General features: G+C 56.8%; 1 long non-coding RNA gene across 1 annotated transcript; it reads right to left on the bottom strand.

The window, feature by feature from the left end:
• Positions 1-3,511: 3,511 nt before the first annotated feature.
• On the bottom strand, positions 3,512-4,933 carry LOC135305786 (uncharacterized). Its single transcript, XR_010366771.1, has 3 exons — positions 4,590-4,933; positions 4,265-4,414; positions 3,512-3,600 (listed from the first exon to the last, which is right to left on the bottom strand). It is a non-coding gene; the product is annotated as an uncharacterized LOC135305786 (long non-coding RNA).
• Positions 4,934-6,612: the final 1,679 nt, after the last annotated feature.

Below are 6,612 nucleotides of genomic sequence, written 5' to 3'. Positions count from 1 at the left end.
TGCTGCTGTGGGGTCATTTGTCCAGCCTTGGCCCAGAGTCAGGGATCAGATCCAGGCCCTGCTGCTGCTCCCTCGGGATCAGCCCCAGTTTGGGTGTTGCTGTCAGGGCCAGCAGGAGTGGTGGCTGGAGCAGCAGGTGCTGACAGTGCCCCAAGCCCTGGGACTGGAAGGGTCCCTGGGCTGGGCTGGGAGGGAGCTGCCCCTTGTTCTCCCTCTGCCCTAAGCAAAGCTGGGCCGGACACAAGTGGGGCAGCACAGCCACCAGGGAGCCTGCGAGTCTCTTCCAGCCCTGGCTGCTCAGAGTTTGGGCCTTGGAGCCAGGGGTGGCCAAAGGCAGCTGCTCCTGGTCCCTCTGGGTGTGCCCCCATGTTCAGCAGTGCTGCTCCATCAGTCTGTGCCCAGCAGTGGGGAAAAGCCTCAGCCCTGCAGGGCCAGGAGCTGCCGGGCTCTGCCTGAGCAGCTCAGCCAGCAGGAAGGGAGCTGCTCCACACGGGAACCAGGAGCAAAGGGCTGCAGCACCTCGTGCTGGGGCAGAGCCCAGATTCTGAGAGGGAATAACAGAGTTATTCATGTGCATTGGTGCGTCAGCACTGCAGGTGCTGTGCCTGCAAACACAGGGTTCGAGATCTGCAAAAGAATTCTGCAGCTCTTGACTGGATCAGGATGTCAGCAGTGCTGAACTCCAGCACAGTCCAAATGAAACACTTCAGACCTCTGCTCATATCTGCTAGATTTTTTTCTTCAGGGTATCCAGAGAAAAGTAAACAGAGGAGGAGCCGACATTTTCATTGTTTATCAGAAATGTATCTCATTTTGCTGTACATTCCTTTTGTAGGACGAGTTCTCTGTTAAAAACATTGGACAAAAAAGAAAATAAAAAAACATGAAAGATAAAAACAAAAAACAAATGTGTAGTGAAAATCATCTCTAACTTTGGATTAAGAGGTAACTGATCTTTTTAAAAAGAGAACTCAGTTACTTTGTAAAGGTTCTGATGGCATGGATCCATATTACTGACCTCAGCATCACTTTTTTAAAAGATTCTTGGTTTTGTTTGTAATATTATGTTATTTTAAATTGTGATTGAATCAATAGGAAATTGAAAGATTTATTATGCATTTATGCATTACTGTGTCTTGAGTGTAAAAATATTGCAGTTTGAAATTTGGATTTAAAGTGTTGCAAATGAAAGTTATAAATCCCAATGGATTGTGTGACAGCAGCTTTTCCTAGAGGATGTGCAGTGATCCAAGGACTTCATCAGTGGGGTTGGGGGTACTTGGACCTTTGTCCTGTGCCACTCTGAGATGTCATGGAATGGAACTTCGCCTGCCTCCAGCCCAGGTCACCCTCTGCCACCAAAGCTCCTTGGACCTTGTGTCCCCCAGGCAGGCACAAAGTGTTTGTGCTGTTCCCCCTTTTGCACAAACCCACAGAGAGCTGGGATTTTTCCAAGTCTCATGTCTGCGTTGGGCCATATTCCTAAAGAAGCAGCAGCCCATCCCAATGAATATGGCAAGTTATATGGATGGTTGTGAGCTCTACTTCCGGCATAAAAATCCTGAAACTGCTTCTGAATGCTGCTCCTTCAGCTCTTGGACATCTTCTCACACAGAGCTGGGGAAAAAATCCCCTGGTCTCTGGCTAAAGGGTGAGTTATGCCAAAGTTAGAGCTCTGTGCGAAGTCTCTATCCATCCCTATCCTATTAATATACCAATATGTGGGGGTGTGCATGGATGTGTCTTGTACACAAAGGAAGGAGTGAGCAAGCAACGGTACTGACACATTCACTGTCCATGTTCATCCCATACCCATGGGTACAGAGACATTATGGAAACTCGGGCAGAGACAGAGCCTTCTGTCCATGGATACAGAGACATCCAAGAGCCCCTGGCACACACACACCCTTCTGTCCATGGATACAGAGACATCCAAGAGCCCCTGGCACACACAGACCCTTCTGTCCCTGGGTACAGAGACATCCAAGAGCCCCTGGCACACACAGACCCTTCTGTCTCTGGAGGATGGAGCGTGGTGGGTGGGGGTGGTTGGTGGGCAGTGAGTCCCGGACAGCAGGCCAGACCCGGCTCCAGCCCTGCCAGGCCCTGCCAAGGCTCAGTGCCAGCTCCTCTGGAATGGGAAAGCCTTTCAGCCTTCTCCCTGCCCAGAGGGGCAGTGCTGGCCTGGCAGCACAGGTTGTTTTCCCCTCAGGCTGCAGGAGATGAGAACACAACACTTGCCAGCACTGAGTGCGAGGCACAGCTCCGGGTGCTCCCCATGAACCTCAGCTCTGGGAGCACTGTCTGCCCCAAGCTCCAGGGGCTGCAGTGGGAGCCCGGCTGGGCTCTGCCCTGGGGTCATCCTGCAGGGACAGCTGGAAACAGGGAGCATTCAGCTGCCACAAACAGCCAAGCCAGGGCTGCAGGGCAGCTGCTCCAGCCTGGACTGCACTGCTGTGTGCTGTGCTCTGGGGCTGGGGCTCCCCACACAGGGGACTGGACTGGTGTGCCAGAGGAGACAGAGAAGCTTCAGCTTCAGCCTCACTGAGGTGGGTGCATCGGCTGGGAAGAGTGGGGAGGCTCAAGGGGATTCACAGAGCTCATCCTGCTGCAAGGATGAAGGGAGTGGGAACTCAGCAGTGAGGAGAGCTGAGGGCTGGAGAGTGGCTCTGAATGACACTAAAATGCCACTGGACCTCTGAAACATTGCTGCTCCTCAGCCAGTGACAGCATGAGTCCCTAAACCTGGGGCTCGGCCTTCCTTGTGGTCAGAGGCATCAAGATAGGCAACAGAGTGATGGAGACAGCAATGGGCTGGGAATTCACTGGGGGGAAAAAAAGGGAGCATTTGGGAAGTAAAAGGCAGGTGGGGGAGAGAACTGTTCAGAGAAGGGCTGAGCTACAGCTTGAGCAAGCTGAAAAATGTCATTTGGAGTCATCCCAGATTGATTTGATTTCGGAAAGTATTGAACAAGTTTAATTTTTGGGAGGTGTCATGTTTTCCCTTGGAGGTGTCCACGCTGCAAACTTGAGCTGCGTTGCCAAAATGCTCAAGCAAGTCTGTGCTGCAGGTGACACCATTTCTTCTTTGGCTGATTCCGGCCCGGTGCTGAGCTCCAGCAGAGCCCTGGCAGAGCCCAGAGCAGCCTCAGCATCCGCAGAGCCCGGCTGCAAGGAGAGAAAGCAGAAACTGCCCATCAGCTGAAGGCTCCTGTCCCCTTGTCCCAGCTGCCCGTGGTGCCCAGGCCATGCTGGCCATGCCCAGAGCAGTGCCCAGAGCAGTGCCCAGAGCTGCCCATCAGTGCTGCCTTTGGGAGCAGGGCAGGAGGGCAGGACATGTGCCCAGCCTGCAGCCAGCCATGGCACATCCGCCTGCTCAGCAGCTGCCCAGAGCAGGATGCTCCTGTGCTCGCTGCCATCTCCCAAAAGCTCTGATCCCACCCTGCCAAGCAGACGGGGACCCACCTCATGCCATCCATGGCTGGAAAAAAAGCTGGTCCCAAACGATGTCCTCAGCCTGCTCCAAGGGCACGGCCCATCCACGCCACAACTGCTCCCAAGAACTTCCTGATCCAGACTGGACCAACCAGAATGCTTCCTCTAGAAAAACAAACAATAAATTGTTGAAAATAGATTACAGACAAAAAGGGAAAAAAAGAACAAAGGTAAAAATCATATCTCTGTGAGGGGATTGCGGAAGGCCCAAGCCCTGCATGCCAGGGAAAAACCCAGCCATGTGTGAGCAAAGCCCAGGTTTTCTCCCTTCCCCCTGCACTGTCCCCCACAATAACCGTGATCCCAAAGCAAACAAGGGCAGTGGAGCTGCCCAAGCCCTTCCTTGCCTGCACAGCAAAGCACCTGTGCACAGATTTGGGAGTCCCACCTCTGCTCCCACCATGGGGGTTTGTTTGTGTTGGGCTGGCTGCCCCAGCCCCAGCCCCAGCCCCAGCCCCAGCCCCAGCCCCAGCCCCAGCCTGGGGCACGGTGGGTGCTGGGGGCTGTTGGCAGGGCCAGGAGCCCACTCCCATTTCGTACCCACCCCAGCCCATGCCCCCAGCCCTGCCAAAAGCAGCTGGGCAGCCGACTGAAGGATCAGTTGCATCCATCCCAGCAATGAGTGGGGTGGGAACTTTTATTTTGAGGCCAGGCTGTGCAATGCCCAAATCTGGGAGCATCCCCCTGCATGTGGACTCATCTGTAAATTTGCTGTGCAGCCAGGCTTTGAAGAAGGTGCCAGAATTGAAGTCCATCATCTTAAGCTTACCAGTGGCCAGGTCCAGGAAGAGGCTGTCATCCTTGATGTGATCCTTGCTGTCCCCAGCAGCAGCAGCCCCACCTGGTACAGCTTCTCTGGGGGCTCCTTCTCCTTTTCTGGGCTCAGACCAGGCTGTCAGGGTTCTGTCCAGGGCCCCAGCTGTCAGGGAACCAGGACAAGCAAAACCAGCTTGGATGGTGGCCACCAGGGCTGAGCAGAGCAGCTCAGCTCCAGCACAAGGGCTGCGTGTTCCCATCCCATGACCCTGGTGCAGTGACACAGGCTGGGTTCCTTTGCTTCTCATTGCCAAGGCATGTGTGCAGCTGTAACTTACCAGGGCCCTGGATCAAAGTGTGCCTGTGGCTCACTCCCTTCTTCTAGGGCAGATGAATATCCTGCATCCAAGGATGACAGAACACCTCTTCTAATGAGGGTCTGGCCAAGGGGTGCATGGATAAACACCACCCAATCAGATTTTGGCACTCTGGGGAGAGAAACCAGAAACTGCCCGTCAGCTGGAGAAGGCTCCTGTCTGCTTTGCCCCACTATTCCCATGCCCCGGCCATGCTGGATGCGCTCAGAGCTGGGCCTGAACTTTCCCCTCAATTCTTGGTTTTGGGGGAGAGCACGACATGTGCCACCTCCTCAGCAGCTGCCAGAGCGGGATGCTCCCGAGCCCGCTGCTGTCTCCCAGCACTGGTATTCCCCCCGTGCCCAGAGAAGAGGATTCACCTGGAGAGAGCCGTTGTGGCAGCGAGAGCTGGCCCCAGCTGAAGTTCCAGCCCCTCCTGAAAGGCATCTTTCCACAGACCATCTCGTGCAGCAGGATGCCAAGGGACCAGATGGTAGCTGGCTCGCCATGGTACCAGCCAAAGCGGGTCCATTCCGGGGGGCTGTATGATGGTGTTCCTGTGGAATACAGATGGAGTTCATCAGGGGGATGCTGCTGCTCCCAGAGCCTGGCCCCAGCATCCCTGGGCGGGCGGGGGCTGCATCAGTGGTACACAGGGTGACCACTGTCCTCTCACCAGCATCTGGGACTGGTGTACAAACTTGGGACTGCAAAAGAAGCCACTGGTGTGGGAAGGGGACAGTGGAAGCCCTGGCTAGGCCTGACCATGACATGCAAAGGAAATACCCACTGCGTGCTGGGGAAAAACCATGCCCTCATTCTCCCTGTCTGCATTGCCCCAAACATATGATAAAGGCAAGACAAACAGGGCAAGTGGAGCAGTCCAAGCCCTTCCTCTTGCCTGCACACAAACCGGCTGGGACACAGGTTCTGACCTCCCTCTCTGCTACCCTGACCCACGGCTGTTTTTGTCAGGCTGGCTGCACCAGCCCAGCCCCAGTCCTGGGCACAGTGGTGGGCAAAGGCTGCCAGCAGGGCTGGAAGATGGCTCCCCACCCAGCCCTGCTCTAAAGCAACTCAGCTGCAGATTCAGTCCCCTGAGTGGCAGCAAAAGGGAGAATCCCCGCTGCCACATCCAGCTTGGGCTGTGAGATCTTGGGCCGTGAGATGCCAGGAGGGGGAGCACAGCCCTGTGTAGGCTCACCTGCAAAGTGAGTGTAGGCTGTCTCTTGCAGGTAGGTGCCACAGCCAAAGTCAATCAATTTGGCCTGCCCGGTGGCCAGGTCAACCAGGATGTTCTCTGGTTTGATATCACGGTGCAGGACCCCGCAGCTGGTGCAGTGCCGCACGGCCTCCAGCACCTGGCGGAACAGCTGCCGCGCCTCCTCCTCTGGCAGGAACCCCCGTGCTTGAATGAAATGCAGGAGGTCCTGAGAGTGCTCTGGCCGCTCCAGCACCATCACAATGTCGCTGGGGAGCTCAAGCCACTCCAGCAGCTGGATGACACCGGAGAAGCCAGTGGACACCTTGTCCTGCAGCACGATCTCCAGGGGAGCGCTGGTGCCGTCGGGCTGCGGGAGGAGCACGATGCCGTCAGTGGGGCTGATGCCGTGCCGGGGCTGGGCAACCCCTCAGCCAGCCCGGGATGCTCTGCGCCCTGCGCTGGCCCCACGCCCGCTCCCCCTGGAGACGTCCTGGCGGCTGCCACCATGCCGGGGCTCGGCTCATCCCCGCCCGGCACGGCCCGGCTTCTCCCACTGTCCCGGCTCACTCACCAGCTCGCTCCAGTGCCAGATGCGGTTCCGTGGCACCCTTTTGATGGCCACCTGCAAGCCAAGGGGAGCAGCGGGCTCAGCTCAACGCCCGCCCTGCCCAGCCCCATCCTCCTCCTCCTCCACCCCCTCCTCCTCCGCCCGCCACCGGCCCCGCCGCTCACCAGGGCGCCGTCCGAGAGCCGCGTCCCCGACCAGACGCTGCCGAATCCTCCACGCCCCGGCAGGGAACC

The sequence above is a fragment of the Passer domesticus genome, chromosome 8 (genome assembly GCF_036417665.1).
Source record: "Passer domesticus isolate bPasDom1 chromosome 8, bPasDom1.hap1, whole genome shotgun sequence".
Lineage (NCBI taxonomy): Eukaryota > Metazoa > Chordata > Aves > Passeriformes > Passeridae > Passer > Passer domesticus.
This window is presented reverse-complemented; position numbering and strand designations above follow the sequence as displayed.